A 25,948-nucleotide genomic window follows, 5' to 3' on the forward strand; every position below is an offset into this window, starting at 1 on the left:
GGCCCGTGACTGGTGCAGCCCGTCCTGCTTTCCTAGGCCATTGTGTCGTTATAATGAAGTGAGGTAGTGAGGAATCTTGTGACGGGGCGCTTGGTCAGTCACCGAGTGACTTCCGGCTTATTCACTACTGACTGGAGGTCTGCAGGAACGGTGTTGGTGCCTCCTGTTGGATCTGGGTGAGGAGACAGAGCCTTCCATGTAGCCCCACAGCTAGGGGGCGCAAGAGTGTGAGATGCCCAGACTTACCCTGGGTGTGTAGGGTGGCGGGGGCGTGGCAGAGGTGACTGGAGCAGTCTCCTAGTGTTTTCCCTGTGACATTTTTTGAGTCCTAGGACAGTGAATCCTTCTGTGAGTGAGTTGGCTGTTGGGAGGCCACAAAGCTTCATGAATTTCTGGACTTCACTTCTGCAATACTGAGCAGAGGACAAATGGGAAGTGGGAGGGGAATTTTCCTCCATAGAAACGCAGGGAGCATTAGAGTCAGAGCTGCCCAGGCAGTTATCTCAGTGAAGGGGTAGTGACTGCGCGATTTGTGTGGCTGTCTAGGGTCATTGTGGCAGTAAAAATATGCTGAGGCTTTTTGTGAGTGGGGTAGGAGGGCAGTCAGCTCGTGACAAGTTCTGGAACTCCTGCCCTTTCAGTATGATACTACTGGAGGAGAGGGAAGAGGCACAAGGGAATAGTGGGGGATGAGGAGGAGCCTTTCAGTCCTCCCTTGTAGCCTAGAGCTAGAGTCCATGCTGTACAGGTTCAGGGCGTGGTCCGGGACTGGTGCAGCCCGTCCTGCTTTCTCAGGCCATTGCGTCGTTATAATGAAGTGAGGTAGTGAGGAATCCTGTGACGGGGCGCTTGGTCAGTCACCAAGTGACTTCTGGCTTATGCTGAGACTTTCTATGAGTGTGGTAGATGGCAGTCAGCTAGTGACCAGTTCTGGAACTCCTGCCCTTTCAGTACTACTGGGGGAGAGGGAAGAGGCACAAGGGAATAGTGGGGGATGAGGAGGAGCCTTTCAGTCCTCCCTTGTAGCCTAGAGCTAGAGTCCCTGCTGCACAGGTTCAGGGCATGGCCCGGGACTGGTGCAGACTTTCCTCGTTTCCCAGTGCCATTGTGTGGCTATAATGAAGTCAGGTAGTGAGTGTTGTTTAAATGTCTAGGTTCCCAGGCAGGGAACCGATGTTGTTAAGATGTTTAAGTTTATCCAATATGGAGACACAAACTGTGACTCAACGATCCCAAGTGGAGTTTATTGGTGGACAGTGAGGGAAAGGGGTGTGAGAGGTAACCAACCTGTGCAGAGCAGAGAGAGAGATAATATATGAGAGAGAGAGATATGAGAGAAAGAGAAGAGATGAGATGTTGAGTAAGATGAGAGTAAAAGTGTAAGAGAGCATAAGCAGGCAGGGGTCAGTCCTTTAAAGGGGCCTTTTGCACCTGCATGGTTCTCAAACAACTCTGGGCTGGCCAGAGTGCTGCCTGAGTGCATCTTGCCAGGTAACAGGGCAGGCCAGCGTAATGTCTGAACATTTAATTCCCACCTTTATTTATGATTAAAAAGAGATGGGGTGTTAGACATGGCAGTTCTGGATCAAGGACATTGAGTTCTTAAGATTGCTTACTGCTGACCTGGGGGTGTCGATCATCTTTGGGGGAAGCTGAGAAACTTGGGGTGTTGCCATGCTGGTTTCTTTGTTCTATTATAGTACAGGCTGTGCAAACCTAGACATTTTAACAACAGTGAGGAGTCTTGTGACAGGGTCAGGTCAGTCACCAAGTGACTTCTGGCATATGCAGTACTGACTAGAGGTCAGTAGGTATGGTATTGGTACCTCCTGTTGTATCTGGGTGAGGAGACAGAGCCTTACATGTAGCCCCACAGCTTCGTGTGTGTGTGTGTGTGTGTGTGTGTGTGTGTGTGTGTGAGTGTGTGTGTGTGTGTGTGTGTGTGTTTCCAGGGTGTGTGTGTGTAACTCTGTTTTCTTGTATTGCCTGCCCCGTGTCATTTTGGGAGTCTGAGAATGGTGAATCATTTTGTGACTGGGTTTGGAAGGCCAGCCAGCAGGAAAGAATTTCTTGATTTTATCAGGTAGAATATTGATCAAAGAAGAGGGAAGAGTGAGGGGAATCCTGACTAAGCAGAATTAGTCTTCCAATCTGCAATAGAAATGGGGCACTAGAGTCTGGGCTTCCAAGGCAGCTACCCAAGTCACAGGTCCAATTTTGTGATAACCTCTAGTGGGTGTTTTTCTCAAATTTAGAGACAATCTTATTTTACATATAAAAGGTCCCATCCCCTCAGGCTCCCAGCTCCTATCTTCCCATGCTTCCCAGGGACCCCTCCAACCCACCCCCTACTCACTCACCAAGGAGAGTGAGGCTCTCCACCTGGGTCATCACAGTCAGTCACATCATTTGATGAGGTTTTCTTAGTTTCAGGTGGAGGATAACTGAGGGAAATCTCACAGTCTTGGGATATTAATGGAAGTGGGTTGTGTAGGAGGAGAGTCATGGATGTTGAGATTCTGGGAAGAGAAAGAAATGATGCTAAGTGATAACTGTGAACTTCCTCTCCACTGAGATCTACTCTAATCTTTTCCGGCAGTCACTTGTAGCAAGCCCACCCAGCAAGCCCTGTGCAGTTCCTTGGATTCCATCCTGTGGTGTGAAGGAAGTAAGGATATTTATTTTTTTATTTGTTTCCTTTGAGAGGGGATTCTGACCAACCTTGATCATATACCTTCTGAAAGATTTATTCTCTGGAGTTTGCAGGTAATTTGCCATTTCCACATCTGAGTTACTCAGGGAGGTGAAACTTTATTCTCATTTAAAACATAAATATATTTACATCAATTTTCCTTACTTTTTCTCCCTCTAATGCCAAATGTGCAAACCCACAGTTCTGTCTCCAATTCATGGTCCCTGAGCTCCATTTCTTTACTTATTGTATCATATATATTCCTAAATTTATAATACAGTCTTCTTAGTCCATCTTGTATACTAATGATTTAATAACTAATCACTTTGGTAATGAACAAACACACACATACACATTTTGTTTCAATTTCCTACCTTTTACTGCTAGAGTTATGGGGATGGAGAGATGAGTCAGTGGTCAAAGATATTTGTTCCTATTGCAAGAAGACCCAGGCTTAATTCACACCAAACATAAGACAGCACACAACTGTCTTAGGGGATTGTGTCTTCTGACCCCCATGGTTCTCCCATCTCGTATGTAGTAAACAAACATACATGCAGGCAAAACATTCATGCACATAAAATAAATGAAATTTTAAAAAACACAAGTCAATAAAATAAGTAGAGTTAGAGTAGCAATGAACACCACTGAGCAAGTATCTAAGGAGTACAATGTCAATCTTTTGGACATATGTCAAAGCGTGGCATGTTTGGATCACATGTTAGGCTTTTGTTTGTTTGTTTGTTTTATGTTTTTGAGAATTCTCCACACCTAGTTTAGAAGTGACTATACTAGTTTGCAGTCCCACCAACAGTGATTGAAGGTTCCCTTTCCCCAACAACTTCTCTAAAGGCAATTGCTGTCAATTGATTTGTTTTATCTTAGCCATTCTGACTGGATTCAGATAAAATATTAGTATCAATATTAGTGGAATAATTCAGATAAAATATTAGTATCAATATTTAGTGGAATAAAGTCATAGAGTAGACCCCAGATCTATTCAGTCCCTTCTGACAATCATGAAGAGAGGCTGTTGTTCTGAGAGTCAGCCAACTGAAAAGGAGCAATGGCAGGTCAGTGTGGCTCTCCCTGTGGTTAAATAAAGGACTCCTGGAGAGGTGAACTGAGGACATTCACTCCAACTTTACTCCTTGCATTAGAAAAATAGGATCATACAGATTGTGGCTGCATCATGTTTTTATCCCAATGAAGACAAAGTCTAGGATGGAAAGATGGAATGAGAAGCCATTACTTCAGTAAGTTATCCCAGAATCTAACAGGCTGGTATATTTCAAGATGCTGAGGACTCAGATAATCATACCAGACTATGAGAAGACATAGCAATCCTAAAGATGAATGTACTGTGATAGGTCTAATTTTTTGCACAGTATACATGACTTTGGTAAGGGAATCACTATATTTGATACATTGTACTATTTTCTGAAGTATCCTGAGAGGTAGAAGAACACATTTATTACCACATGTGACATGAGCAGAGGAAGAATTTCTAGGATCTGTCAAGATCTACAGTAACGTTAAGTCACCAAGAAAAGACTCCTCCACAGTAAGGTCAAGTCACCAAGAAAAGACTCCAACCCATACAAGATGAGTCTCACACAAAGTACACCTGTCCCTCATGTCAGTTCTTAGATGATATGAACAAAAATTTTCAGATGTAATGCTTTCATATCTGCTCCAGAAATGATGTCTTATATTCAATTGACAATGAAAGGTGGGGGAAAAGCCAAGTATAAAAATAAATATCATGATAGATATTTAAGGGCAGTCCTCCAGCTCACAGGAAACATCCCTTTCTAAGGAGTCAGTGTTATTTTTCCTTAGAGACTCTTGAAATTGTGACAACAATTCAATAGAGAAGATACCTGCATGTAAAGGACCTAGGTGAATACTAAAATAACTCAAGTAATGGACCTAAAGACTCCAGAACTCTTCTGTTCTCAGCCATTGAAGGACCTAGTAAAATGAGACAAGTTGTGGTATACTATCACTTTCTTTAACAGTGAAGATATCACTTAGAAAGGCGAGATTGTGTCTTATTAGACATCATATCAACATTCTATGGTTCAGAGTAAAGATGAACAGTGTGAGGGAAAACTCAGGGAAAGCACACTGTAGACCAGACAGGATCTACCCTCTGCTGTCTGCCTTGGAAAGGACAGGCAGTACTGGTCAGACATTCCAACTCCTCATTGTTATGTGTGTTCTGAGGGTAGTGAATATTTGATACTGAGGTGGGGACAGTATCTCTAGCAGCAGAGAGAGGAGTCCCAGGTTCTAACAGGATCTAAGAAAAACCCTGGGCAGAGGGCATAATTCCCCTTTCTGGAAATGAAGGTGTCTCCTTCTCTACCTTGCCTTGCTGTCAGCTCTTAAAGACCATGGGAGTCACAGTGAGGTATTCACCCTCACTTCCTTTTTAATGTCACAAAACAAGTGAAGTCTTATTATGAGGAGACATGTCCAAATGCAGCAGAAGGGGAAGTGTTAGGTCTGACGACACCATAAGGAATAAATCCACCTCTCACTTAGAAATGTCAGATTCTCGACAATATGTAGCCAGTCCTGACTGTTTCCCAGATAGACCCTGACGGGTTTGTTTAGAGATGATATTCCACGCACTCTACCTTTTCATTTCACTACCTCACAAGTACCAATTTTTATTTTCTAATGCATGCCTTGGTCAAATACAGTCCTTATTCTGTTTTCTTCCCCTTTCCCCATTCACCACCTTTTCTTCTCATCCACATGTGGTCTTTTTCAACAGAGTATGCTTAGTGCTGCTTGCATGTGCCTAGGTTTGGGATCATCTGCTGGTGTTGGGAATATTTCAGGAACAGCAATCCTGAATAAAACAGACCCTCCTTGCCCTCACAGCCATCAATCTCCCATAGCTCCTCAGACAGAGAACTCTAGAACCCCATCCTCCATATGTGGTAGCATTTGTACTGGCTTGATTTATGTGCACAATTTTCACACGAAGTCCCAGGCACTTTGATTTCTATTGTAAACCTGCTTCGTTTTGTCTGGAAAAGACTGTTTCACTGCAGGTATGCTCTACCTCAAACTCTTAGTAACATTCCATACCATAGAGTTGGGAAAAGCTTTAGGTCCCCCTATAAATATGAGTACTGCTTTGTATCTAATTTACCCCAGAGAAATTCTGCAAGGTGGCTTTCGTCCGAATATTCAGATGTAAACTTTTCAGCTCAGGCCATTTACTCCACTTCTCCATTCCCTAGGCATTTAGGATCGCTTCACCCATATTTCTTCCTACAGCCTCCAGTAAGGGTCATCATGCTTGACTACGGAAGTTGTCCATGTCTCGACATTGAAGACATTCTGGAGCCCCATACATCATGGGACACCCTGATTTTATTGATTCCGGTGGATGACATGGAAGAGGGTGTGCATGGAATTCTAGAAATATATGAAGAAACGGAAGGTGAAAATGGAGAGGAGGAGTTGGTGCTCGTGGAAACTGTGGAGGAAAGGGAGGAAGAAAGGGAGGAAGAAAGGGAGGAAGAAAGGGAGGAAGAAAGGGAGGAGGAAAGGGAGGAGGAAGAAGATATCAATGTCACTGAGAATGAGGAATAAAACTGAGAAATAAAAGAGAGAGAGGGAAAGGAGAAGAAAAAGAAGAAAGGGAAGAGTATCAAAGGGAGGAAGACATGCCTTCCATTTATATTACTTCCTCTTTCTCCTCGTCCTCCTTTCTTGTCCTTGTCCTCCTCCTCCCTCTCTCAACTGAAACAGAACATGCTGACTGTGTGTTTCATTCACTGATTTCTTGGGGTAGATAAACATTAATCCCTGAAATAGGAGGTTTATTAGTTTTAGAGTCTGGGAGGTAAGTTGGTCATGCCTTTGTTTTCCTTTATATTTCTCCAAAAATGTAGGAAAACTATACTATCTTTTAGGATTCCTTTAATTAGTACAGTGCATTATCTCACATCAAATGCTGTGTACCTTTATTTGTTAAGCTCATGCAAGAAAACAGGAACGTGTTAATAAATATTATTAAATTTTGCTTTCTGACTCATTTATTCACAAATATGAGTTGAGTGTTTTCACTCTGAAAAACTATTGTGAATCTAGGGTACATAGAAATGTACACCAATTCCCTGTCAATGCTTTGTTTTTTCCTCACAATGCAGAAGGATTTTCTGGGAAGAAGGGCCCAGGTATAATGACTTTTATTTGAAAAACGTTTCTTTTCTGATTGTGGGTTCTTTCCATTATAGATTTGTATCTTTTGAATACTCTAGGTAACAATGACAAAACTCAGGAAAATGGGTGTCTGTGTGGGGGTCAAAATAATGACACTCAAATCAACTTTTATTCATTAAATACCCAGTACATTTTGCAAGGTGACATGTGTTCTAGTGTCAACACATTTTCTTTATGTTGCTTCATTTGCCAAACCTGCTTCTGAGTCAGTATTTGAGGGCTTCTGGTTCTTTTGACTTATCCAAAGACCACACAGGTGCTACCTAGTAGGATTGGAGAGGTTTTTGTCTATAGCACATATTTTCCCACTCTTCAGAGTCCAAATTAGAACTTTTGGTTTTCTAATGCATTTCACAGAATTCCAAAGTGTCTCAGATGACAAAAGGACACTGTGAGGGTATTCAATGCCCAAGAGGTGATTAAACACTTTGTGATTTATTTTCACTTTGCAGTAGTGAAAGTTCTCTTTCTCTTGTCACCAGAAAATTTAATAATTCACATAGCACTGTTGGTGGTGGTAAGTACTGTCCCAACATTTTCCTGTACCATTGAGCCATCTCCTGCTGTAATCACAAGAAATTATAGTGTAAGGTGATCCTAAGTTGCTTACCAGATAATCATTGTAGTGAAGTTTGTAGCAGGATTCTTCCTTGCCCATTCTTCCTCCCAGATGTAATTGGTGTTTCCAGGAGTAGCTGTGTCTCATTTTCATGAAAAAACCCTCTAAACCATTTTAAATTCCATATTCTGTATGTCTTTAAAAGGTCTGAACATAGCCTGTACAATTGAAATATATCACCTATATGTCCAGACAACCTAACTTACCTAAGTATCAGTTTTGTCTATTATATGTAACTATATTAAATCTGTACTTAATTATACATTACATTTTTGAATGAGGTATATATGCACAATATCTAAAACAGTTGAGAAATAATACATATCGCAAAAGTGACCTTAAATTTGTATCAAATAATGAAAATCCATTCCAATACAAGCTTATTCATTTCTATATCATAATCCCTTTTATTCCTTTAGACAGAGGTTGGTTGTGATCTTTAACCATTTAGAACCCATGCAAACTAAATGAAAACAAACATTTATAAATAATGTTTGGGAATGTGGGTATCGTTCTTTGCAAACTGCTTCCTGCTATTTGGGGTACTGTGTGGGGATCCTAAGAAGACCCAGAAATCCTGGCTGTAGTGTACTGTGACTATATCATCTCAGCTGTTTTTCAGTGTTGGATCACCTGTGTCACTGTTTCAGGGGGTCTTCCTTGATCAATCCATATTTGGCTGGAAGGCATCTACACATTTTAATTTTCTGTGGAAAGAAGAAAGAAATCACTTTACCAAATTAGCCTGTCATTGAACATAAATTTTGAAGATACAGCATTTTAAAATATATAAGGTGAACTAATCCAGCAGCATTTATAATCAAATATCTTTTAGTAGCTTTTGCTGTTTTGCCAGCTACTGAAAAATTCAAAGGCAACACAATATCATAAAGTATCCAGACTCTGTGTACTTTCCATCTTTATGCGGTTTTAAAAATTATTTTATAGTATTATTTTATTTTATTTACTCTATTTCTTTTACCTTTTTTCCTTTGTTTTTTGAGGTAGTGTTTCTCTGTGTAACTTTTGCATGTCCTGGAATTCAGTCTGTAAACCACGATGATCTTGCAATCAAAGAGATCTGTTTGCCTCTGCCTTGCAAGTGCTGGAATTAAAGGTGTGTGTCACCACACCCAGTTACTCGATTTCTTTTCTTTTAAACAGTATCCTGTTCCTTTTTCTCTTACAAGCCTACATATATTGTTAAACACACTGTAAAACTTTTAGAAGTTTTTATTCATCTGAATCTGTCTTTACTCTAAAGGTTTACCTTTTTCTGCTAGGCAACATTGCTAACGTTAAAATGAAATTAAAGCCATTCTTGTCTATATTCTTTGTTTCTAAAATTCCTCTGTCTGGTCCCTCTGCCCTTCTCTGCTCCAAAGCAGCACAAGAACATTGTATTTATTATGACATCATTGGTTGGTGACTATGATTTCTTATTTAGGTAGCTCTGTCTTAATTATTAACTCATTTCTATTAATCTACATATTTCCACGTGGTGTTACCTTACCAGGGAATGAGTCTGTAACTGTTTGCCCTCTCGAATCCTACATGGTGAGTGACACTGCCTACATTTTCCTGTATCCTCCTTGTCTCCTTGTCCCACCTATCATTTGGCCTCATTGGCCACAGTGCTATATTAATCAACCAATAATTGATATACGTACAGAAGATATCCCATCACTTGAGAATATATATTTACTAAAAAGTAGTCTAACAATCTTACATCAGGATAGTAAGAACTCCCTCCACTCACCCTCCATGGATATTAGATTTTAAAGTCTCAGATAACATAGGTACCCAGTAAAAGAACCAGTGGTAGGGGAACTACTAAGTAGGTGAAAATAGAATATAGTTGTATCTATGGATTACAAAGGGGAATTAGGAAGATATCATGGGAATAGGGATGAGAGAGAATGGTAAAAGATGATATATGAGCAGTGACAACACTAAAGGACATTTTAAAAATTCACATAGGAACATACCAGAACTGATGTTTACTAATATATATATATATATATATATATATATATATATATACATATATATATGTGTGTGTGTGTGTGTTTAAAAGGAATTTAAAGAGTCAAAATATGAGCGAGAGACCCCCATCTAACTATACCATAAACCAGTGTGTCAGTGCTAAGAATGGTATATATGTCATTGAGTCATTCACAAAAGTGGGCACATAATCCCTTCAAACATGACTGACTATTTCTAAGGATATGTGTTGCTCTATAGAGTAAGATAAGGCCCTGTTTCTGAGAATACCAATAACTATGTCATGAAACATGGAGAAATCAAGTTGGGACCCATCAAAAAACGTCACCCTTATTGAATAGAATTCATGGTACTTGTGGGAATTTTGCATGCTATCAGAGAAGAAAAATAATTGTCAATAACATGCAGCTACAAACCCTAAAGCTTATAACACTGATCTGCCTGGAAGATATATTGGCATCACAAACACCTTGAAAATAACCAACCACATTTTGAATTATTTAAGTCCCACAACATGAGATTGAACCTCTTCCTGACACTATCAAAAGGGGTCAACACCCTGAGATTAAATAGGTCATGGACCCTAAGTTAAAATCAACTACTATTATTATGTTAAAGCACATAACAATTATGGTTGCTTGTTTTTAATTCTTTATTCTTTGGTGGGCCTGCCACAGAGCTTCCAAATGAACACACACAGTGATTGATTATTACCTATGAATGCCCTGAATTAGCTTGGCTTTTTTCTAGCTAGATTTTATTAACTTAAATGTGCCAAGCTATGTTTTCCCTCTGGGCTTTTACATTTCTCTATTTCTATATTCCTTCCTTTAATTCTCTATCCGTGGCTAGCTATGTAGCTAGGTGGCCGGCCCCTGGTGTCTGCGTCTCCTTCTCATTTTCATGTTCCTTAATCTTGTCCTCCTCCTGTTCTCCTCCTATTTATTCTCTCTGCCGGCCAGCCACACCTATCCATTCTCTGCCCAGCTATTGGACATTCAGCTCTTTATTAGACCCATCAGGTGTTCCAGAAAGGCAAGTGACAATGCTTCGCAGAATTAAAATAATGTAACATAAAAGGATTCAATATGTCTTTTCAACATTAAACAAATGTCAAATAGTATAAATAAATGCAACACATCACAAGTTAATATTCCATATTTCCCCATTATGTCTAAATAAAAATGAAAAGTTTTAACTATAACATGTAAAACTATACACAGCAAAAAATACTTACCAAGTGAGAACTGCATTTACAATAACCATTCATTTGTGTACAATAATTTCAGTAAGAATTTCCACTGTCTACCTACTATTAGTGATCCTGAAGTTGTATACCTATTTTGCTTTCTGTCATCACTAAGAACACCTGTAACCATAACTATTTATTCTTTAACTTCATCAAAGACCCCAGAAGGAATTATTATTACATAACAACAGAGACATCTTGCTTTCTAGAGAGACACAAAGTTCCTCTCCACTATTTGAGGCATTCATCTTCAGTCTACAGGCCCAGAATACCTGGAAGACTAGTCTGTGAAGCAGGAAATTTGAAGGACTGTCCTCCTGAATGTCTGGGAGACCCTTCTGTAAAGGAGAAATCTTGAAGGACTGTCCTGACTTATTTTGGCAAAGTTCAGCAGTCACTTTCTTGTGGCTTTTGCATGTCCATGTTATAGAGCATACTGACAGGAAGTAGCAGGCAAGAGCAGTTTCTTGCCCACATGGCTAGCTTTCCCATAGTAAAAGCACCTCCATAAGGAGTTCCTTCAATACCCATCATCTCTGTAGAAAATTGGTACTGCCAGGATCAGATATGTCTGATTTTCATGAAAAGCCCTAAGTGAACAGAACATTTAATGCCATATTTTATAGTTTCTGGAATGATTTGAAGACCATATATCTATAATATATCACCATATCATGTGGAAATTATATTTTGCATATATAAAATTTGATTGTTAATAAAAGATTTAATACTAACCCGTGTATCTTGATTATCCTAAACAGTTTACAATGATAAAATTACAAAACCTAGAACTTGAACTTACATATTAAAATAAACTGAGTATATACAATACCTTAAACAAGAGTAGAAATATTCATACAGTAGAACAAAAATAAATTCAAATTTGTATCAATAAAATGTATTCCTCTAAGTGATAAGAAACATACCTCTGCATTCCCAATATTACTTGGCCTTTTTCATTTATATTAGTTTCTCTGTCTCTTTAAAGACTTTAGTATTTCTAAACTATTTATTTCTTTCTCTAAAGTTCCACACAATTTTTCTTCCTCTCAAAACGCTAAGCACATTGTAGAACAAGCAGCAACCTGCTTACAGGAATTTTTCCTATTGGAGCATCTCTTTATGTGAAATTATTTAGCATTTTCGATAACATGAGCCTTAAAATTGCTATGTACCTATGTGGCATGGACCTCTATGCCTGTGGCTTTGTCCACTGGTTCCTCCTGTTTCTTGGGTAATGAAAGCCAAGCTTAAAGCTTGCCACTCAGATGGAGGTGCATATTGGGAACTACATTTAACCTTCCCAGCTGTAGGAAACTGATGCTGGGATTTTTTACTTAGCTTATTTTATGAGTTTCTTCCTTGATTTGTTCAAGACAGGCTTTATCTCAGTAGCTTTGGAGCATGTCCTGGAATTAGCTCTGTATACGAGGCTGGCCTCAAACTCACTGAGATACATGTGCTTCTGCATCCAGAGTGCTGGCGTTAAAGGCTTGAAAATTTTCTTTTGAGTATACCTGCTGCTCAAGGGCTTGTTGTGAGCAGAAACCCTTAATTTGAAGTTTGAGCCCCATGTTGGGCATCAAAATGATGTTGCTTTTGTTTTTGTTGTTGTTGTTGTTGTTTATGCTTTGGGGGTTGGTTTACCAACCAACTCCATAATAAATACACATTGAGACTTATTTTTACATATAAATTCCCAGTCTTTGCTTTATTTCTTTCTAGCCAGCTTTTCTTAAGTTAATTCACCCCTTGTATATTTTTCCTTCCCCTGGGCTTATATATTTGTCTATTTCTGTATGCCTTTCTTCTTTCTCCATGGATGGCTGGTTAACCAAGCCGCATCACTAAACAAACGTCCCATAGCATGAATAAATTTAACACATCTGCAAATAATATTCCACATTAAGCAATGAAAATATTCCTAATGACATATTGCTATCTATATCCACAGGTGGACAATGTGGAGAAAGTTAGAATTTCAGGGTAGTAGGACCTGAACATGATGTTTTTATGAGTTCACAATACTGAAGCCCTGGCGATATTTGCAGGAGACGAGGAACAAAGATTTTAAGAGCCAGAGGTGGTGTTTGTCTCCATACACAACAGGGTTGATACAAATATGTATCAAAGAGTTCATTCAGAAGTCCTGCCTGTGGAAATAGAAAACCTGGGCAAATAGTCAGGTACTACAGACACAAGCAATACCAAAAGAATACAAGAGATGGAAGAGAGAATCTAAGGTGTTGAAGATTCAATAGGAAAAATGGATTCATCAACCAAAGAAAATCTTAAGACTAACAAATCCTTACCACAAAACATCCAGGAAATATGGGACACCATGAAAAGACTAAAGCTAAGAATAACAGGTACAGAAGAAGGTGATGAAAACCACCTCAAAGTGGCAGAAAACATATTCAGCAAAATCATAAAAGAAAACTTTCTCCACCTAAAGAAAGGCATGCCAATGAAGGTACAAGAAGCTTACAGAACACCAAATAGAGTGGATCACAAAAAAGTCCCCTTGCTACAAAATAATCAAGACCCCAAATATACATAATAAAGAAAGAATATTAAGAGCAGCTAAAGTAAAAGGCCAAGTAACATATAAAGGCAAACCTATCAGAATCACACCTGACTTCTCCATGGAAAATCTGAAAGCCAGAAGGTCCTGGATAGATATTCTACCAACATAAGGAGACCATGGATGCCAGCCCAGACTACTATGCCCGGCAAAGCTCTCAATAACTATATATGGAGAAAATAAGATATTCCACGACAAAACTAGATTCAAGTAATATGTATCCAACAACCCAGCTCTACAGAAAGCTCTGGGACAAAAACTCAAACCCAAGGAATGTAACTACAACCAGAAAAACATAGGCATTACATATCCCACTTTACCAACAGCCAAAATTAAAAAGGGGTCGATTTCCACATTTAATTACACCAACAACCACTATTCCAAATCAAAGAAGAATGAGCAATCAAAGATCATTAATATCCCTCAATATGAATGGCCTTAATTCACCCATAAAAAGACACAGGCTATCAGAATGGATTCCAAGACAGAACCCATTCTTCTTCTGCATACAAGAAATATACCTCACCCTCAAAGAAAGACATTATCTCAGAGTAAAAGGTTGGGAAAAGATTTTCCAAGCAAATGGACCCAAGAAACAAGCAGGAGTAGCAATCCTAGTATCAACGAAATTAGAATTTAAAATGAAATCAATGAAAAGAGATGAAGGAGGTCATTACCTACTCATCATATCTGAAAGAGGGCTGATCTCCAAAATTTACAAAGAACTCAAGAAGCAAGTCTCCAAAACACCAAAGGATCTAATTAAAAAGTGGGCTACAGAACTAAATAGAGAATTTTCAATAGAAGAGTCTGAAATGGCTGAGAGGCACTTGAGAAAGTACAAAACATCCTTAGCCACCCGGGAAATGCAAATCAAAACAACTCTGAGATACCATCTCACTCCTGTCAGAATGGCTAAAATCAAAAACACCAACGACATTTATGTTGGTGTGGTTGTGCTGAAAGGGGAACACTCCTCCACTGCTGGTGGGAGTGCCAACTCGTACAACCACTTTAGAAATCAGTATGGAGATTCCTCATAAAAATTGAAATAAACCTACCATAAGACACAGCAACTCCACTCTTAGGCATGTATCCAAATGATGCCCATTCATACAACAAAGATGTCTGTTCCACTATGTTCATAGCAGCATTATTTGTAAATGCCAGAACTTGGAAGCAACCCAGATTCCCCTCATATGAACACTGAATAGAGAAAATGTGGTCCATTTACACAATGGAGTACTATTCAGCAGAAAAAACAACAATGGAATCCTGAAATTTACAGGCAAAAGGATGACACTAGAAGAAACCGTCCTGAGCGAGACAACCCTGTCAAAAAAGGGAAAAATGGCATGTACTCTCTCATGTATGGATTTTAGACACAGATCTGGGGATTGCCAGGCTACAATCCCATGGCCAGAGAGTCTGGGAAACAGAACCTACATTCAGTGGCTGATGGAAGCAATGCTAAGCACTGAGGTGAACTCAAGAAATTCAGTGACAGAGAGGGAGGTCTGATGACCAATGGGGTTAGGTGTGTGCTGGTGTAAACACAATGAATAGCTGACGTGACAAGGGTTAGCTCTTAAACCCCATAGTGATGCCCGGGAGTCTAGCATGGGACTGATCAAGACCCCCTAAATGTGGGTGTCAATGAGGAGGCCTAGGTAATCTATTGAGGCTTGGTTAGTAGATCAGTATTTATCCTGGGTAAACAAATGGACTTTGGATTCCCATCCAACAATGAGAATTGCACTCTCACCCTGAACTCTTGGGGGAGGGTCTAGTCCCTGTCCTGGATGAAATAATAGATGATGGACACCCACATGGAGTTCCTTACCCTCCCTGGGGAAATGAGGGGATATAGGGGGGTTGGTGGGAGGGCACGGGAGGAGGGGAGCTCAACAGAGAGGGACCTGGAATTGACATGAGAAGCAACCTTGTTTCTAATTTAAATTTAAAAATAAAAATACATATATATGAAAAAGAAGTCCTGCCTGACTTCAAACCAGACAAGTTCTCTGTCTGAAGATGGTCCAAGAATCTGCTTGGAAATGATATATGCAGAGAAGGAAAAATCTCTTTTTCTCAATGGAGTGTTACTGGGTTTATCAAGGACACTCTAAGGCAGACTGTATGCCCAGGAATAGTTGGCCAACAAAAAACAGAATCAATGTTTCCTGTGATCTTTTATTTTGGTATTTTTTCGGTCTTACTTTTTTGTTTTTCTTCTTGTTTGTTTTGATTTTTATTATATTTTTAAATATTGTTGAGAAGTGCTGCGGAAATAGCATGAAGATGTGTGGGTAGGAAGATGGGGTAAGTCTCCGTAATGTTGGCACAGCAGGAAATACATCAAAATAAACTGACAGAATCCCAGCCCTTGTCCAGAACCAGGTCAGAAATAAGGAGGTGCTTTCAGTAGAAATAAGGAGGTGCTTTCAGTTCACACAGAGGGAAAACCAGCGATTTTGAGCCCTGTCTATGTCTACCCCGTGAATGTCAGAGAACTGATAGGGGCCTTGGTCCAGAACTCCACCAGGTGATTCAGAGGGGTGTGGGTCACCTTAGCAGAAGGCATGGCACTGGACCTAACCAGTCACTAGGTAAGCATGCTGAAGTCCTCCTCACAACCAAGAGGGCGCGCTAGAGCTTGGCCTCTGCCACTTTTATGACCTGGAACCTCTGGCAGTGGTTACAGCTTGCTGTTTTTCTTGAGCTCCATCTCCTTCTTTAGGCAAGTGTGTGGGTTGTGGGGGTGGGTATAAGGTATGGGGAGCTGGAACCTAGTTTGGTTGACAGGGCTTGTGACTTTGAACTGACAAGGGGTGTGGCACAGTGGAGGGAAGAGAGATTTTTCTTGCACCACAGAAATAGAGGACAGGCATCCCACTGGCCCAGGGAGGGGGCATGGAGCTTGAATTGAGTGGCTCCAGTGGTATTTGCCACTGCAGAATTGGTTAGGTTCCACAGGGCAAGTATGAGGGTCTGGATGCTTCCTGTGCATGGAGTTAGACATCAGTTAGCAAGTGAGAAATTCTGGATGTTCCGCATTGTGGAGTACTGAGGTGGAACTGCGCCTGATGGAAAATTCAGCCCCTGAAAACAGGGGGCACAAGGATTCAGGGCTGCCCAGGAGGATAAGCCAGGGCGTGGCCCGTGACTGGAGCAGCCCATCCTGCTCTCCCAGTGCCATTGTGTAGTTATAATGAAGTGAGGTAGTGAGGAGTCTTTTGTCGGGGTGCTAGGTCAGTCACCAAGTGACTTCTGCTTATTCAGTACTGACTGGAGGTCTGCAGGTATGGTATTGGTGCCTCCTGTTGGATCTGGGTGAGGAGACAAAGCCTTCCATGTAGCCCCACAGCTAGGGGACACAACAGCATGCAATGGCCAGGATTATTCATGTGTGTGTGTTGTGTGTGTGTATGTGTATGTGTGTGTGTGTGTGTGTGTGTGTGTGTGTGTGTGTGTGTGTGTCTTTGTATCTGTATGTGTAACTGTGTTGTCTTGCATTGCCTGCCCCGTGTCATTTTCGGAGTCTGAGGATGGTGAATCATTTTGTGACTGGGTTTGGAAGGCCAGCCAGCAGGAAAGAATTTCTTGATTTTATCATGTAGAATACTGATCAAAGAAGAGGAAAGGGTGAGGGGAATCCTGAGTAAGCGGAATTAGTCTTGAATCTGCAATCGAAATGGGGCACTAGAGTCTGGGGTTCCCAGGCAACTACCCAAGTCACAGGTCCAATTTTGTGATAACCTGTAGTGGGTGTTTTTCTCAAATTTAGAGACAATCTTATTTTACATATAAAAGGTCCCATCCCCTCAGGCTCCCAGCTCCTATCTTCCCATGCTTCCCAGGGACCCCTCCAACCCACCCCCTACTCACTCACCAAGAAGAGTGAGGCTCTCCACCTGGGTCATCACAGTTAGTCACATCATTTGGTGAGGTTTTCTAAGGTTCAGGAGGAGGATAATTGAGGGAAACCTCCACAGACTTAGGAAATTAAAGGAAGTGGGTTGTGTGGGAAGAGAGTCATGGATGTTGAGATTCTGGGCAGAGAAAGAAATGATGCTAAGTGATAACTGTGAACTTCCCCTCCACTGAGATCTACTCTTATCTCATCTCACTTGTAGAAAGCTAACCCAGGAAGACCTGTGCAGTTCCTTGGATTCCATCCTGTGGTCTGAAGGAAGTAAGGATATTTATTTTTTTATTTGTTTTCTTTGAGAGGGGATTAGATTCTGAACTACCTTGGTCAAATACCTTCTCAAAGAGTCATTCTCTGGAGTTTGCAGGTAATCTGCCATTTCCACATCTGAGTTGCTCATGGAGATGACACTTTACTCTCATTTTAAACATAAATATATTTGCATCAAGTTCCCTTACTTTTTCTCCCTCTAATGTCAAATGTGCAAACCCACAGTTCTGTCTCAAATTAATGGTCCCTGAGCTCCATTTCTTTGCTTATTGTATCATGTATATTCCTAAATATATAAATACAGTCTTCTTAGTCCATCTTGTATACTAATGATTTAATAACTAATCACTTTGGTTACTGAACAATCACATACACACACACACACATTTTGTTTCAATTTCCTACCTTTTATTGCTAGAGTTATGGGGATAGAGAGGTGAGTCAGTGGTCAAGGATACTTGTTCCTATTGCAAGAGGACCCAGGTTTAATTCACAGCAAACATAAGACAGGACACATCTGTATTAGGAGATCTGATTGTGTCTTCTGACCCCCATGGGTCTCCCATCTTTTATGTAGTAAACAAACATACATGTAGGCGAAACATTCATGCACGTAAAATAAATGAAATAAAAAACCCAAGTCAATAAAATAAGTATAGTAAGAATAGCAATGTACACCACTGAGCAAGTATCTAAGGAGGACAATATCAATCTTTTGGGCATATGCCAAAGTGTGGTATGGTTAGATCACATGGTAGGTTCTTCTTTGTTTTTTTTTTTGTTTGTTTGTTTTATGTTTTTGAGATTTCTCCACACTGAGTTTCACTGTTACTATAGTAGTTTGCAGTCCCACCAACAGTGAATGAAGGTTTCTTTTCCACAACAACTTCTCTAAAGTCTTTGTTGTCAATTGACTTGTTGTTGTTTTATCTAAGCCATGCTGACTGGAGTAAGATGAAATATTAGTTTCAACCGCTGACTTAATAGAACAAAGTCATAGAGAGAGTAGACCCCAGATCTATTCAGTCCCTTCTGACAATCATGAAGAGAGGCTGTTGTTCTGAGAGTCAGCCAACTGAAAAGGAGCAATGGCAGGTCAGTGTGGCTCTCCCTGTGGTTAAATAAAGGACTCCTGGAGAGGTGAACTGAGGACATTCACTCCAACTTTACTCCTTTCATTAGAAAAATAGGATCATACAGATTGTGGCTGCATCATGTTTTTATCCCAATGAAGACAAAGTCTAGGATGGAAAGATGGAATGAGAAGCCATTACTTCAGTAAGTTATCCCAGAATCTAACAGGCTGGTATATTTCAAGATGCTGAGGACTCAGATAATCATACCAGACTATGAGAAGACATAGCAATCCTAAAGATGAATGTACTGAGATAGGTCTAATTTCTTGCACAGTATACATGACTTTGGTAAGGGAATCACTACATTTGATACATTGTACTATTTTCTGAAGTATCCTGAAAGGTAGAAGAACACATTGATTACCACATGTGACATGAGCAGAGGAAGAATTTCTAGGATCTGTCAAGATCAACAGTAATGTAAAGTCACCAAGAAAAGACTCCAACCCATACAAGATGAGTCTCACACAAAATACACCTGTCCCTCATGTAAGTTGTTAGATGATATGAACAAAAATTTTCAGATGTAATGTTTTAATATCTCCTCCAGAAGTGAGGTCTTACATTCAAGTGACAATGAAAGGTGAAAGGTGGGAGAAAACAAAGAATAAAAATAAAGGGGATAACGGGAGGAGCGGCAGGGGGGGTTGGGGGAAGGGCACAGGAGGAGGGGAGGGAAAGGGAGAGGGACCTGGAACTGACTTGTGAAGCAACCTTGTTTCTTATCTAAATTTAAACTGGAAAATAAAAGAAAAAAAGAAAAAAAATAAAATAAATCAAGGAAGAAAAATAAATAAATAAATATCATGATAGATAACTAAGGGCTTTCCTCTGGCTCACACAGAACATCCCTTCCTACGGAATCACTGTTATTTTTTCCTTAGAGCCTCTTGAAATTGTGACAACAATTCAGTAGAGAAGATACCTTGGGTGTTAAGGACCTAGGTGAGTACTAAAATAACTCAAGTAATGGGCCTAAAGAGTTCAGAACTCTTCTGTTTTCAGCCATTGAAGGACCTAAGAAAATGGGACAAGTTATAAGTCAGAGGAGAGATCTGCAACTAATGAGATCTCTACAGTCCCACAAGAATGACACCAACTGGCATTAAGGCTACCTTAAATGCGCTGCCTTGATAATGAGAATGATGACTACCTTATATGCCATCCTAGAACTCTCACCCAGTAGCTGATGGAGGCAGATGCAGACACCCAGTGCTGTGAACCATATTGAAGTCCTGGAACCCAGTTGCAAAGAGAAGTGAAGATCAAAGGAATCAAGATTAGGCTGCCAAAACCCACAGAAGCATTTGACCTAAACAAGTTGGAACAATGGACCCCAGACTGAAGACTGAGGGGCCAGCCTGGGACTGATCCACACATCCCTCCCCCGAACCTGGGTGACAGAGAGGAGGCTTTGGCAATCTATGGGACCTTGGAGAGTAGAGCAGTATTTATGCCTGGCATACAGATGGACTCTGGGAACCCATACCACTTGGAGGGATGCTCTCTCAGACGGGACACATGGGGAGGAACCTAGACCCTTCCCAGGATGACCTTACAGACTCTGAAAATCCCTCATGGAAGCCCTTGCCCTCGCTGGGTAGAGGAGGGAGGTGGAGTGGGGGTGAAGGGTTGTGAGGATTGGGGGGTGAAGGAGCAGGGGCATGAGAGTGAACTGAGAGTGACATGTGTAAAAGTTAAATGAAAAAATCGAGAAAAGTAAATAAGTAAATAATATTTGGGAATGTGCATATCGTTCTTTGCAAACGGCTTCCTGTTGTTTGGGAGTAATTTCTTGGGAACATAAGTAGATGCAAAAATCCTGGCTGAAGTGGTCTGTGACTACATCTTCTCAGCTGTTTTTAGATGTAGGATCACCTGGGTCACCGTTTCAGGGGTCTTCCTTGATCAATCCATATTACTTTGGAAGCCATCTGCAGATTTTCATTTTCTGTGGAAAGTAGAAACGAATCTCTTTACCAAAGTAGCCTGCCCTTGAACTTAAATTTTGAAGTTAAATCATTTAAATATATATAAGGTAAACGAATCCAGCAGCATTTATAATCAAATATCATTTAGCAGCTGTTGCTCTTTTGTCAGCAACTCAAAAATTTAAAGGAACACAATAGCATCAAGTATTCAGACTGTCTGAGTACTTTCCATCATTATGTGGTTTTAAAAATTATTTTATATTATTATTTTATTTTACTTATTTACTCTATCTCTTTTACATTTGTTTTTGTTGTTGTTGTTTTGTGTTTTGAGACAGGCTTTCTCTATGTAAATTGTGATTGTCAAGGAATTCAGTCAGTAAACCAGGATGATCTTGCAATCAAAGAGACCTGTTTGTCTCTGCCTCACAACTCCTGGGATTAGTGATGTGTGCCACTACACGCAGTTACTGTATTTCCTTTCTTTTAAGCAGTATCCTGATCTTTTTTCTCTCACAAGCCTATGTATATTGTTAAACACACTGTAAAACTTTTAGAAGGTTTTCTTCTTCTGTAACTGTCTTTACTGTAAATCTTTACCTTTTTCTGATACACAAAATGGCTAAAGTTAAAACGAAATTAAAGTTGTGGTTATTTTAGTTGCTGACTTTCTAACATAGTACACATAAGTTTACCTCCAGCACTGGGAACTGTGCTCACCACCTTGGTCTATTCTGCCATTAAGCAGCATGCTGCGGACGTAGAGATGTGGTCACTGCCATTTCCAGCTGCTCATACACACCATTCAATTGAGAGCAGGGAACGTAAAAAGAGCCATGCAGATATTCCCTTTATGTTGTGTCAGGAAACTTCCCATAAAGGAGCCGTGCAAGTCTCTCTCTGCTTATCTCTAAACAGAGCACACCTGAAAAAGCCTGCTACCATGAAGCCATTTTTGTCTTTGTTTTTTGTTTCTAAAATCCCTTTTTAAGTTTTTGTTTCCAATGAAGTGGGCAATATTTTATAACATGAATGCTTCTGGCCTGTCTTGTCCCTCTGCCCTTCTCTGTTCCAAAGCACCACAAGAACACTAAATTTATTATAACACTGTTGGCTGGTGACTATGATTTCTTATTTGGCTAGCTCTGTCTCAATTATTAACCCATTTCTATTAATCTAAGTATTTCCATGTGGTCTTATCTTACCAGAAAATGAGTCCTAACCTGTTAATTTTCTCATGCCCTACATGGTGAGTAACACTGCCTATATTTCCCAGAATCCACCTTGTCTCCTTGTCTTACCTGTCATCCAGCCTCATTGGCCACAATGCTATATTAATCAACCAATAAGAGAAACATGTCTAGAAGACATCCCCATCACTTGAGAATGATTAATTGATAATAAATAGTCTAACAATCTTATATCAGGATAGTAAGTACTGTGTGTGTGTTACACACTATGAATGAAGTTTATATATATGTTCTGAGAAATATGCTGTCAGAAAAGCTCAAAAAAGTCCAAATATCCTGTGCTCAGTTTCTTCCTGTTGGAAAAGAATTCTTCCAGAGAATTAATTTCTGAAGACTAATGCTACCTAAAATAGACCCTTTAGGAATTTTTTATTCTTAACTGATATAGTATTGCTATCTAGGATTAACTGAAATCTAAAGCCATTTTCCGTAAATGTTTTACCTAAAGAAATACTTGCTTATCATAGTACACATATAATTTGCCAGGGAACATTTAATTAACAAGCTAGGGTATAGTAAGGAGACATATAAGAGTAAGGAATGAAATATCAACTCACTGAGAATGGCTTAGCTAACAGTCCTACTCCACTATACACTGCCAAATGCTGTCTACAGATTCCATGCAATCCCTATCAAAATTCCGGCACAATTCTTCAGAGACGTTGAAAGAAAAATAATCAACTTTATATAGAAAAATAAGAGGCCCAGGATAGCCAAAAGAACCCTATACAATAAAGGAACTCCAGGAGGCATCACCATACATGACTTCAAGCTCTATTATAGAGCTATTGTCCTTAAAACAGCTTGGTATTGGCACAAAAATAGACAGGTAGTCCAATGGAACTGAATTGAAAACACTGATTTTAACCCACACTCCTATGATCATTTGATTTTTGACAAAGAAACTAAAACTATAAAATGGAAAAAAGAAAGCATCTTCAACAAATGGTTCTGGCATAACTGGATATTGGCATGTAGAAGAGTGCAGATAGATACATGTCTCTTGCCTTGCACAAAAGTCCAAATGGATCAAAGACCTCAACATAAATCCAACCACACTGAAACTCATAGAAGAGAAATTGGGAGATACTCTTCAACGAGTTGGTAAAGGAGACTGCTTCCTGAACATGACACCACTATCACAGGCACTGAGATTGTCAATTAAAAAATGGGACCTCCTAAAACTAAGAAGGTTCTGTAAGGCAAAGGACACAGTCAACAAAACGAAAAGGCATTCCACAGAATGGGAAAAGATATTCACTAACCCCAAATCTTACAAAGGGCTGATCTCCAAAATTTACAAAGAACTCAAGAAGCAAGTATCCAAAACACCAAAGGATCCAATTAAAAGGTGACATACAGAACTAAATAAAGAATTCTCTGTATTGTTTTGGAGCCTGTCCTGGAACTAGCTCTTGTAGACCAGGCTGGCCTCGAACTCACAGAGAGCCGCCTGCCTCTGCCTCCCGAGTGCTGGGATTAAAGGCATGGGCCACCAACGCCCAGGTAAACAGGCCAGCTTCCCGGCCTGTGTTCCAGAGCCTGCAGACCGCCTGGGAACTGCACAGAGCTCCCAATCCCGGCGGGATCCAAGCACCCCAGACTCCAGATCTTCTCTCCCACCAATGATTCCAGGAAAGGAGAGGAGGCTGGGAGTACAGGGAAGTAGCTGTCCCTCTGGCATCATCAGGAAAACAGGCCAGCTTCCTGGCCTGTGTTCCAGAGCCTGCAGATCGCCTGGGAACTGCACAGAGCTCCCAATCCCGGCCGGAGCCAAGCACCCCAGACTCCAGATCTTCTCACCCACCAACGATTCCAGGAAAGGAGAGGAGGCTGGGAGTACAGGGAAGTAGCTGTCCCTCTGGCATCATCAGGTAAACAGGCCAGCTTCCCGGCCTGTGTTCCAGAGCCTGCAGACGGCCTGGGAACTGCACAGAGCTCCCAATCCCGGCGGGAGCCAAGCACCCCAGACTCCAGATCTTCTCTCCCACCAAAGAGACCAGGAAACTACAGGAGCCAGGGAGACCAGGGGAGTAGCTGTTCCAGATCAGGTACAACAGGACCCAGCATAGGGTCCAGGGGACCAGGTAGGAGGCTAAGCGCCCCAGATTCCTGTTCTTCTTCTCTACCCACGGACCAGCATTTGGACAAGGCATAGAAGAACCACCAGATTACTGGACTTACTAGCACCCACCAAAAGGGAACTCTGGTCCCCAGACCAGGAAGGGGCTCTTTCTGCACCCACTAAAAGAAGAGATGGGAAAGAGACAATACAAAAACACAGTCAGCAACAGAAAAACAAATATGACACCGCCAGATTCTAGAGACTCCACACCAGCAAGACCCCAATATTCCAACGCGAAGGAAGCAGAAGAGAACGACCTTAAAAGCACTTTCATGAAAATGATAGAGGCCCTAAAAGAGGATATTGGAAAATCCCTCAAAGAAATGGAAGAAAAAAACAAACCAAAAAATGCAAGAATTGGAAGAAAAAACAAACCAAATAAGGCACGAAATGGAAGAAGAAATGAAGCAAAAAATGCAAGAAATGGAAGAAAAAGCAAAGCAAAAAATGCAAGAATTAGAAGAAGAAACATACCAAATAAGGCAGGAAATGGAAGAAGAAACAAAGCAAAAAATGCAAGAAATGGTAGAAAAAACAAAGCAAAAAATGAAAAAAATGGAGGAAGAAACAAACCAAAAAAGGCAGGAAATGGAAGAAGAAACAAAGCACAAAATCCAAGAAATGGAACAAAAAGCAAACCAAAAAATGCAAGAAATGGAAGAAAGAACAAACCAAAAAATTCATAAAAGGCAACAAACAGACGAACAGATAAACAGAAAATTGCAAGAAGCAATGCAAACGCTGCAAGGGTTGAAAACTGAAATAGAGACACTAAAAAAAAACACAATCTGAAGAAAGGCAGAAAATAGAAAAGCTGGACAAACAGTCAGGCACTACCAATACAAGCATTACCAACAGAATAGAAGAGATGGAAGAGAGAATCTCAAGTGTTGAAGATACATTAGGAGAAATGGATTTATCAACCAAAGAAAACCTTAAATCCAACAAATCCTTAACACAAAAAATACAGGAATTATGGGACACCATGAAAAGACCAAACCTAAGAATAATAGGTATAGAAGAAGGAGAAGAAATCCACCTCAAAGGGGCAGAAGGCATATTCAACAAAATCATAGAAGAAAACTTTCCCAACCTTAAGAAAGACATGCCAATGAAGGTACAAGAAGCCTACAGAACACCAAATAGAGTGGACCACAAAAAAAATCCCCTCGCCACATAATAATCAAGACCCCAAACATACAGAATAAAGAAAGAATATTAAGAGCAGCTAAGGAAAAAGGTCAAGTAACATATAAAGGCAGACCTAACAGAATTACACCTGATTTCTCCATGGAAACTCTGAAAGCCAGAAGGTCCTGGATAGATATTCTACCTACACTAAGAGACCATGGATGCCAGCCCAGACTACTATACCCGGCAAAGCTCTCAATCACTATAGACGGAGAAAACAAGATATTCCATGACAAAACTAGATTCAACCAATATGTGTCCACTAACCCAGCCCTACAGAAAATTTTGGAAGGAAAACTCCAACCCAAGGAAGCTAACTACAACCAGAAAAACATAAGCATTAGAGAATCCCTCTCTACCAACAGCCAAAAGAACAAAGGGGCGAAATTCCACCCATAATTCCACCAACAACAACCATCACAAATCGAAGAAGGATGAGCAATCAATGGTCATTAATATCCCTCAATATTAACGGTCTTAACTCACCCATAAAAAGACACAGACTAGCAGAATGGATTCGAAGACAGAACCCTTCCTTCTGCTGCATACAAGAAAGACACCTCACCCTCAAAGACAGACATTACCTGAGAGTTAAAGGTTGGGAAAAATTTTTTCAATCAAATGGACCCAAGAAACAAGCAGGGGTAGCAATCCTAATATCTAACAAACTAGACTTTAAAATAAAATCAATCAAAAGAGATGAAGGAGGTCATTACAT

At 40.4% G+C, this 25,948-nt stretch overlaps 1 long non-coding RNA gene across 1 annotated transcript; it reads left to right on the forward strand.

The window, feature by feature from the left end:
- Positions 1-95: 95 nt before the first annotated feature.
- On the forward strand, positions 96-6,512 carry LOC110339647. The gene is made up of 3 exons (XR_005876705.1): positions 96-176; positions 2,600-2,668; positions 5,990-6,512. It is a non-coding gene; the product is annotated as an uncharacterized LOC110339647 (long non-coding RNA).
- Positions 6,513-25,948: the final 19,436 nt, after the last annotated feature.

Source organism: Mesocricetus auratus, unplaced genomic scaffold (genome assembly GCF_017639785.1).
Source record: "Mesocricetus auratus isolate SY011 unplaced genomic scaffold, BCM_Maur_2.0 Super-Scaffold_100003, whole genome shotgun sequence".
NCBI lineage: Eukaryota > Metazoa > Chordata > Mammalia > Rodentia > Cricetidae > Mesocricetus > Mesocricetus auratus.